General features: G+C 39.0%; 1 non-coding gene across 1 annotated transcript; it reads right to left on the minus strand.

The window, feature by feature from the left end:
- Window positions 1-3,101: 3,101 nt before the first annotated feature.
- Window positions 3,102-3,208, minus strand: LOC145118007 (small nucleolar RNA R71). The gene has a single exon (XR_013712993.1). It is a non-coding gene; the product is annotated as a small nucleolar RNA R71 (small nucleolar RNA).
- Between the last annotated feature and the right edge of the window lie 8,142 nt (window positions 3,209-11,350).

The following is an 11,350-nucleotide window of genomic DNA, read 5'->3' on the forward strand; positions in this document are numbered from 1 at the left end:
GCAAAACACTGTTCAGTGTAAAAACTGAATTTTCAATAAAAGGCTTTTTAGCCTTAACAATCTAAATGAAAGTTGTAGTTTATGTTAAACCGAGAACTTTCATAAAAAGAACGTCAAAATCTGACTTCGTAATAGAAAGTTACGATTTTTCTAAGTTTCAGTATAGCAGTGTACAACTAAAAACTCGAAATAAAGATCGAGTGATTTTTAGCCGACACAACCTAAATGAGAATTGAAGGTCTCGTCAATAGTAGTACAACGGTAAAAAGACAGACAAAAACGGACGTCAGATGAAGAAGTTTTGAATTTTTAACGGATTTCCTGTCCCGGTCTGTTAAAAATAATAATATTAAAAATAAATTCAAAATTAGCCGACGAAGTCTAAACGAAATTCATAGAGTATGATGTTACCTACGCGTGCATATAAAGAACGTCAAAAACGGAGCTCGTATGCGAAAGTTATGATTTTCGCAAGTTTTTGACACAAAAATCAAAAAATATTGAAAACCGGGCAATTTCGCAAGGCTGACCTTCGGCCACGTCACCCTCGCATGCGAGGCTTCCACGTGTCACCATCGGATTGGACTGAAGTTCGCCGTGTCACCATCTGATTGGACTGAGACCGGGGTCCAATAAGCAGCCGACAACCTTCGCAGGAGACACCCCGAGACACCCCTCGGACATCCCCTCGGACACATGCCCTCTTCCCATTGGACCGAAGTCCGGTACAGTCCAAAGCCAACAACTCCGAGCCACCTGTCCGAGCCTCGCCCCGTGTCCCCTTCGCATGTCCGACGCGTGCCTAGCTGACTCACCCTGCGGTCCGAGACTTCGGCCTATATAAGGCATGCGAGGGCTTCCGAGAATTTTACACTTTTCACCCCAAATTTCACACACTTTCATATTTTTCACTTCCACAAACTTATATACAACCCCTAAAGCCCCGATATCTTATTTCAAACCCTAAGCAAGCCTCGAAGCCCCGAGATTCCCGAGAAATTAACCTCTCTCCAGTCGAAACTCTGCCCGATTTGAGCCGATTTTTCGTCAAATAAACTCCTTTCCGGGAAACGAAACGCTGTCCGAATCACCACCTATCATGTGAGTTCATACCCCCATATTTTCATAATTTCTACTGTTTTAAGGGGAGGGGGGGGGGAATACAAGCATAACACAAGAACTTTGTGTTATAAAATCATGATAAAACGACATTAAATCATCAAAATTACTCAAAATATTAAACTCTTTTATAATCTTATATTTTTCCCCAAAATTCATATTTGTATATATATATATATATATATATATATATATATATATATATATATATATATATATATATAAGCTTTAAAAGGCTTAGGACTGATAACTCATGTTGGGTCATTTTCCTTGTTTGGATGTGGGCTTATAATACCGGTTATTTGTCCGAGTGTCGTTTAAATTTTACTTATATATTAAATTGTATATGTATATAAATATAAAAGTTATTTCATCAGTTCAAATACCTTTGTAACATGTTGAGCAAGGGATTACATGCAAACATAGTTAAATACCAATTCAGAAAGTACATATAAATTATAATAGGTATAATTTATGATACATAGAACAATAATTCATGATTCAAGTATACTAGAATACACTGTTTTACAAGAAACAAGGGTTTTGATTCAGAACAAACCAAGGGTTTACACTTGTCAAATACATGTTCGGAATACTAATTCAAGAACATACTGTCAATAATTTATTTCAGAATGATTGGGTTTTCATGACTAATATACATGTAACGTTTATATGCTTTTTATGAGACATTCAATTGAGGTTGTTTAATTCATTTTAGACAACCAAGGTAAAGTCCTGACATTATAACCAGAATCTCCAGCCCGGGGATCGAAACAAGTTGTGTGTAGATCTATACCGGGATTGACAACCCCGCACTCAGGCTGCTAGCTACAGTCAGGCATACACGCCAATGAGTGGCAATTGTCATCAACAGTTTAAACGCCCACAAAGCGTTTGTTTCAGGCCATCCTGTCATAGTATGGTTATAATAACTCATTAAAAAGATATTAACAATACGTTAATGTATAAACAACTAAACGAAAGTACACCTTCAAAGTACCAGTTTACAGAATACAAACTACAATGGTTCAATACAGTTTTCAATAACAGCTGGTGGAGCCAGGCTCAGTTACAAGTTTTACATAAAGGAATACAAATACAAAACATTGATTTACAAAGAGAACGATTTTATGGGAATAAAACTACTTTTCATATACAACAGAAAATATAGGATTTTCTGGAACAGTTTTACATATGCAAGATACAGAGACACCCTTTCAAACATAAACACTTATGCACTCACTCAACTTTATGTTGATACTCTCTTTTCAAATTACTTGTATTCTCAGGGAACTAATACACAGGTACTCCCCGAGCTTTTTGAGAAGATGGAGCTATGTTGAGTCATATCTTCTTTTGTATAACTATTTTGGTTCAATATACAATGATTGAACACATGTAAATACTTATACTTTTTAAATACAATGGTTGTTTGTACTTTGATTACTATGATGCATGTGTTGTGATACTACAATTGAAGTCCTCCACCCCCGGACGTTTCCGCCGTCTGGTTTGGGGGTGTGACAGAAACAGAAAAGGAAGGAAGCGAAACAGAATCTGAAACAGAAAGCGAGCTAACCAAAGAACCCGAAAACACAATGGCGAACATTGCCGACCTCTCGATGGAGGCGTACAAAAAGAGAGTTTGAGACGACACCGGTCCGGGGCTTGTGCAACCCACCATACCCGCTACTGCAACATTTGAACTCAAGGGGCACATCCTTACTGCATTAAAGGAGATTCCTTTCACCGGAAAGGATCATGAAGACGCTTATAAGCATCTAGATGAAGTCAGCGACATCGCCGACTACTTCAACATTCCGAATGTACCAAGAGAAATGATGTTGTTAAGGATGCTCCCTATCACGCTCAAGGGAGCCGCGAAGGATTGGCTGAAAGCACTACCACCGGGCACGATTACTACGTGGGCAAAAATGCGTAAATTGTTTTTGGAACAGTTTTGCCCACCATCCAAGGTGGCTAAGCTCAAAAAGGCCATCGCCAATTTTGAACAACAAATGGGGGAGTCGTTGTACGAAGCTAGGGAGCGCTACAAAGGCCTGATAAGGAATTGCCCACAAAATGACCTTAATGTGCAACAAGAAGTGTCGATCTTTTATGATGGGGTGAATGTCACCACTAGATAACTCCTTGACTCTCAAGGCCCCTTAACAAAGAAAAATCCGGCAGAAGTTAAGGAACTCATTGAAGAATTCTCTAAGCACTATAGAGAATACCATAATCCGAGGAATAATGTGTTGGGTTTTGAGCATTCTAACACTTCCTAAGTGTACATGCAACCCTATTAAACCTTGGATCTATGTTTGTCTAAGATACATGCAAAATATTATTTTCCAAGGTTTATAACCTATCTAGCATGGCATGGGGTACTTTTAACCATAAAAGAACTAGATGAATTACATACCTTTTGTTGATTGTTGATTCCTTGGAGTTTGAGAGCCAAGCACCAATAATGTGAATGCCTCAAATGGAAATCACAAATCACCACAAACTTGGAAAATGTATGAGAGAGTATATTAACTCTTGATTTTGGCCACCACACTTACACACACATTAGTGTCTTTTTCATGCAACATAAGCTTGTTTATATAGTGTACATGGTTAGGGTGAAACCCTAATAACCCATGTCTTTTCCTCTTCCAAGGATCCATGGGTAAAAGCTCCATGGATCATCCATGGACTTCCATTTGAGCTTAGCCCATTCCAAATGAGTGTTAGCCCATACCATATAAATATAATAGCCCATGATTTAATTAGTCTTCCTTTTAATCACTAAATTAATTCATAATTAATTCAAGATTAAAACTAATTAAGTAACATGACTTTATATTAATATATTATAACTTATAATATATTAATAAATCGTAAGTATACAACTCTCATAAAATTATCCATAACTAGTTTGGGTGAAGTGTAACCCAAATGGACCATGCCGGGTCGGGTCAAGTATATACCAAATAAGTTATGGACTTAGACACCTTATCCAACAGACTCCCACTTGGATAAGTCTAATAACTGTATTTGCCTATATTACTTCAGGAACCAACCGGCAATCGTAGCTCTCGAAAACTCTTGTGAACTATGAAGCGCCATTTTAGATAAGTGATCATATAATCCTCTGCTCTCATGATATCAGCCGGACAAATACATGGAACAATGTCTTACTTATTGTCTAGCAGTTGTTTCTCGATTTCCGATTTGTTTGACAAAGAACTTAACTGAACACATCAATTTAGTTCTGACCGGGCCCGGTACATGGGTCAACACAAAATCATCGAGGGGCCCAGATATCGCTTCTATTTCTAGAAGGAACAGATAAACTTCGACTCATATGCTTGTTCTACTACTTATTGAATTGCACACAAAGGCACGTTTTATAACATCAAGTTACTGATGCGTTTACGTGCAATCAATGCACAACCAACTCATAGGTAACAACTCATATCTCTAGGTTTGAAGACTTATATGATATTACCGTCTCACGATCACTCGAGATAAATTCCATGAAGTGATACAAGTGAGCGTGGGTTTATTCCAATACTCATAACTTATGAGTACTCATGAATGTTGTAGCAACCATTGCTATGGCTAAACACCTTTAGTCATCTACAATCCCAATTCATGACAGTCTTGATTCATACCTACTTCCGACATATGACCGACTGTGGAGAGTTTGAATAAATTAATTATTCTGGAAGTCAAAACATGCAAAACTGAAACAATAGTAAATAATTGACAATGATAGCAACACTTTACTCATAAATAAATCACACATTTTATTCATCATCAAACGTCGATTACATTTTACAAGTTTCAGAAAAGGCTATCTAATCTGTAAAGCTAATATCGTCCCTCAGCCCGATGCGCCTCGCATGCTGCAAATGCTTCACCCTCGTCAGTCCCTTCGTAAGGGGATCCGCAGGGTTCTCATCTGACGATACCCTCTTTGCCACGAGGAGTCCCTCTTCTATCTTGTGTCTTATGAAGTGATATTTTCTGTCAATGTGTCGGGATCTGCCATGATCTCTTGGTTCCTTGGCTAAGGTAACCGCACTATTGTTGTCACAGAAAATCTCCATAGGCTCCTTAATAGCTGGTACAACTCCAAGGTCTCCGATGAAGTTCCTCAGCCATATCGCCTCCTTTGCCGCTTCACTCGCTGCTATGTACTCTGATTCACAAGTCGAATCAGCTACAGTCTCCTGCTTGGAACTCTTCCAAGTGATTGCCCCTCCATTTAAGGTAAAGACCCAGCCCGACTGTGAGCGGAAGTTATCCCTATCAGTCTGAAAGCTAGCATCACTATACCCTACTATTCTCAAGTCATCACTCCCACCAAGGGTAAGGATCCAATCCTTAGTCCTCCGCAGGTACTTGAGAATATTCTTTACCGCAGTCCAATGAGCCCTGCCAGGGTTCCCCTGATATCTGCTGACCATGCTCAAAGCGAAGGCCACATCAGGACGGGTACAAGTCATAGCATACATGATCGAACCAACAGCGGAAGCATAAGGTAATCGACTCATCTCAGCTATCTCATCTTTTGTACTTGGGCTCTGAGCCTTGCTCAGTTTGGCATTGCTTTGGATCGGTAATTCTCCTTTCTTGGAATTCTGCATGTTGAACCTTTTCAACACCTTATCCAAGTAGATACTCTGACTAAGTCCAATTAGTCTTTTACTCCTTTCTCTTAAATACACCTTTCACTTCGAGGTTCGAGCTTGTCATGAGTTTCGCGCCTCACGAAAGCCTCGCAACCCCAAATCTTGATATGGTCTAGATTGGGAACTTTCCCAGTCCACATTTCATGAGGTGTTTTGGCAACCTTCTTTGTAGGGACTAGATTAAGGATGTGGGCGGCAGTCTCTAAGGCATACCCCCAAAAAGAGATTGGTAGCGAAGCTCGACACATCATAGAGCGAACCATGTCCAACAAAGTTCGATTGCGCCTCTCAGCTACACCATTCAGCTGTGGTGTCCTGGGAGGTGTCAATTGTGAGACAATCCCACACTCCTTAAGATAGTCGAGGAACTCAGTACTAAAATACTCTCCACCTCGATCGGATCGAAGCATCTTAATGTTCCTGCCCAATTGATTTTCTACTTCCTGTTTAAACTCTTTAAACCTTTCAAAAGTTTCTGACTTATGTTTGATTAAGTAGACATAACCATATCTACTAAAATCATCAATAAAAGTCACATAATAGCGATTCGCATCCCTTGTGGCGGTTTTGAATGGTCCACATACATCAGTATGTATAAGGTCCAACAAACCCTCACCCCTTGCACAAGTACCAGTGAAGGGTGATTTTGTCATTTTTCCAAGTAGACAAGACTCACAACTATCATCCGACTTGAGGTCGAACGACTCCAAGACTCCATCCTTTTGGAGCTGGCCTATGCGTTTCTTGCTTACATGTCCAAGACGACAATGCCACAAAGATGATTTATCCAAGCTAGTAGAAGAATCAATACATAATACATTATTTCCTAAATTATCTACAACCGATACAACTTCATACACACCATCACAAGGTAATGCTTTAAAATAAAGAATATTATTAAAGAAAGCATTAATACTACCAATTTCATTATCAAAAGAAAAGGTAAAACCTTGTTTGTACAAAGCATGAAAGGAAATGATATTCCTCACCATTTCAGACGAGTACACACATTTATTCAAATCTAACTTTAACCCACTATCTAGCAACAAAGTATAAACTCCAATCTTGGTAACAGGTGCAACCTTCTTGTTCCCCATGATTAAGTTTATCTTTCCGTGCTCCACATCCTCACTTCTTCTTAGGCCCTGCAAGTCACAACAGATGTGAATACCACAACCTGTATCAAGAACCCAAGAATTAGAATATGGTGAGTTATTAGACAATATAGTGTAAATACCTGCATAGGATGGTTTCACTTTCCCATCCTTGACATCTTGCAAGTACTTTGGGCAGTTTCGCTTCCAGTGCCCCTTATTTTGACAGTAGAAGCATTCAGCATCCTTAGGGATGGCAGAAGGAGTGATAGAACCACCTTTGGTTCCAGATGAGGAGCCTTCAAGGGACTTTCCCTTGGTACCCTTCGAAGGGTGCTTCCTCTTCTTCCCTTTGCCTTGCCCGATAGCCAAAACAGGGGTAGTAGTAGGAGTAGGAGTAGCAACCGACTTACTCTTAAGACCACTTTCGGCAGTCTTCAGAAGTCCTTGAAGCTTACTGAGTGTGACTTCCTCCTTGTTCATGTGGTATGTCATACGAAATTGATCATAACACGAGGGCAAGGAGTGCAAAATGATATCAATTGCCAACTCCTCAGGGAAGTTCACATTCAGTTTCATTAGACGGTCCACATACCTTTGCATTTTCTGCATGTGGCTCGTGATTGGTTCGCTATCCTTCATACGGGTAGTGATCATGGAGGAGATTATTTCATACCGCTCTTGACGAGCACTCTGATGGTACCTTTCCATCAGATCCTGATGCATCTCAAAAGGGTAATAGTCCTCATAGGACTTTTGGAGTTCAGCTGTCATGGTGGCCATCATGATGCATGCCACCTTGGTGACATCTCTTTCATGTGCCTGATACTCAGCGACCTCCTCAGGAGTAGCAGTGGACTCATCAAGCTCCTTTAGCTCCTTATCGAGGACATATTCCTTGTCCTCGTAACGAGTAACCATCCTGATGTTCCGGATCCAATCCATGAAGTTGGAACCATCAAAGATGACCCTCCCACAAAGGTTCATGAGGGAAAAGGAGCCAGTAGGGTTAGAGCCCGAAGCTTTGTTGTTGGAAGACATCTGAAAAGAAGAAAACAAGTTTAGATTAGATATATCGAATCCTTAATAATACACCCAAATGTAATATTAAGGCTAGGATCCAACACAATATATTATAACTTAGAAGAGGGATGCCGTAATCTAAGCTATAATATATTTGAAGGTAGGTGAATGACGATTCACCAATTTCCACCATGAAAACGAAATGAATTATTAGGTTTAATTGGTTTTTGAAATTCCTAGATTCTTTTGAGATTCATTGAACTTTTCAATGGCATGTTTCAATCTCGATTGTGCCCTTCAAGTTTTGTGACTGGGATGCCGAGGATCACAAAACAAGGTGTGAATAACCATGCAAATTCACTTGGTACCCTTAATATTATCACCTAATCAATGTGCCGGTTAACCACACACGCTCCACCGATCTATGATAAACATTAAGTCACCCTTCGTGATCCTTACTAGTCCAAGTTAGTGTGCCGGTTAACCACACACGCTCCACCAACGACTTGGTAAGGTACAAAGTGTGAATTTCATGGGTTAGCACCATATTCACATTTTCCTAAAGTAACTAAGATTGGGAATTTATAAAAGGTTTAGTTACTTTATAATATTCATCATACTTTTAATGAGAATTTATAAGTCCTTGTCCTACCCGTTCGGCTAACGACCCTCCACCAGTCAAGCAAGCGGTGGGTGAGAGTGGACACCCATTAAGTTTCCATTTTATAGACAACAACCTTATACCCACCTTATAGACTGGCTTCGTGAATGAGGCGTACTAGCGGTAAGACGACTTTAATCTTATACATATATATAATAATTAACCATTAATGTTATAAATAGTATAAGGGTTGAATTTTAACTTTTAAAACTCTAAGGGTTTGGAATTAAAGTATATTAAAGTGTGTGTAACTTTACAAATTCCAAAACTTGAGGACAAGTTTTGAAACTATTCAAAACTTTTCATTTCATAACTTATGAATTAAAGGTTCATAAAAATGAAGACTCTTCATTTCCATGTAACTTATGTGTTTTAAGTGTGTGTTTAAAAGAAGTGACCTGTGGATATCCATAACTTGAGGACAAACTATGGACTCCATTAAAACACATAAATGATCAAGAATTAATCCTAAACAATTCAGCAAATAATTCCTATCATCTTCTAAATTCATAAGAACATGAACATGATCATCAAAGTTTCAAGAATTATATGAACACATACAAAACATGAAATTTTGATATAAGCTATTGTAAATGGATTAGAACAACCATTACACCAACTAAAACAAGTTTTAAAACACCAAAACAGTTTAGGGTAATGTTTCTAGTCCATTTCCAGCAGCAAAAGTCGAAAATCTGCATTCTGAGGCTCCTACTCGCCGAGTGCACGAACCTACTCGCCGAGTAGGATGAGTTTACACATGAACTCGGCGAGTCCCCCCATGGACTCGGCGAGTTCATCAGGCAGACAGCAAAAAATTCGACTTTTTTTCACTATTTTGCATCAAGTATCAAACAAACAAGCCTAGGCTTTGATACCACTGTTGGGTTTTGAGCATTCTAACACTTCCTAAGTGTACATGCAACCCTATTAAACCTTGGATCTATGTTTGTCTAAGATACATGCAAAATATTATTTTCCAAGGTTTATAACCTATCTAGCATGGCATGGGGTACTTTTAACCATAAAAGAACTAGATGAATTACATACCTTTTGTTGATTGTTGATTCCTTGGAGTTTGAGAGCCAAGCACCAATAATGTGAATGCCTCAAATGGAAATCACAAATCACCACAAACTTGGAAAATGTATGAGAGAGTATATTAACTCTTGATTTTGGCCACCACACTTACACACACATTAGTGTCTTTTTCATGCAACATAAGCTTGTTTATATAGTGTACATGGTTAGGGTGAAACCCTAATAACCCATGTCTTTTCCTCTTCCAAGGATCCATGGGTAAAAGCTCCATGGATCATCCATGGACTTCCATTTGAGCTTAGCCCATTCCAAATGAGTGTTAGCCCATACCATATAAATATAATAGCCCATGATTTAATTAGTCTTCCTTTTAATCACTAAATTAATTCATAATTAATTCAAGATTAAAACTAATTAAGTAACATGACTTTATATTAATATATTATAACTTATAATATATTAATAAATCGTAAGTATACAACTCTCATAAAATTATCCATAACTAGTTTGGGTGAAGTGTAACCCAAATGGACCATGCCGGGTCGGGTCAAGTATATACCAAATAAGTTATGGACTTAGACACCTTATCCAACATAATGTAACGAGGGGTTCAGCTAATGCAGCTTCGGAAGACATGTCGGCGGTTATGACAATGTTGCACAACATGGATAGGAGGATGACTAATATGGATCAAACAATCCATGCTATTCGGGTTGGGTGTGAAAACTGTAATGGGCCACATTTGACTATAGATTGTGACCTTGATGAGAATGGAAACCGGAAGGTTCAAGCTTGCTACTCGAGCGGTGATCGTTTTGATGAAGATTGGAGAAAACCCAAGAAAAAATGGTTACCTTATGATGAGTATAAAAAGGCCAAGGAGGAAAAATACGAACAAAAAGGAAGAGACTTTTAACAAAAAGAGGAACCACAGGCTGAAAAGAAATCTGACTTCGAATCAATGCTCACATGATTTGCAGCCGTTTCTGAAAAGAGGCATGAGGGAACTGAAGCAGCAATTAAGGAACAACAAATAATGATGAAAGAGAAACAAGCTATGATGAAGGAACAACAAGAGATGATTAAAAACCAGAAAGCATTATTTAGAAATCAACAAGCTTCGATACTCAATATAGAAAAGCAACTTGGGCAACTAGCTATGCAATTCAATGAAAGATCACCGGGAGGACTTCCGGGAAATACTGAACAAAACCCGATAGGAGCTCACATCCAAGCCATCACCACTAGGAGTGGACAAATTATTACTCATTTGACTCCCATAGACAGTAACAAGCCGGAGGTGGAGCAAGAAATTCGGGAAGAGAGTCAAGGAAACAGTTCTTGACAATCACCACGACGTGGTCTAGATGCCACGGCGTGGAAGGAAGCTGAAAAGAAAAATTCGGAACCCGTAAAGCCATACCGCCCACCATTGCCATTCCCAAGTAGAGCAATTCAAGAGAAGCATGCTGAAGATTATCGGAGGTTCTTAGATCACATAAAGTCTCTTGAAATCAACATTCCCTTTCTTGAGACTTTAGCTGAAATGCCAAAGTATGCCAAGTTTCTCAAGGACCTATTGACAAACCGCAAGAAAATAGAAGGATTGTCAAAAGTAGTACTGAATGAAACTTGCTCTGCTGCAATGCTAAACATGCTACCAAAGAAAATGGGGGATCCAGGAAGCATAACTTTACCATGCCGAAGAAGATGTGCTAGATGAATTA

The sequence above is a fragment of the Lactuca virosa genome, chromosome 5 (assembly GCF_052849685.1).
Source record: "Lactuca virosa cultivar CGN04683 chromosome 5, Lactuca_virosa_CGN04683_v6, whole genome shotgun sequence".
NCBI classification, from domain to species: domain Eukaryota; kingdom Viridiplantae; phylum Streptophyta; class Magnoliopsida; order Asterales; family Asteraceae; genus Lactuca; species Lactuca virosa.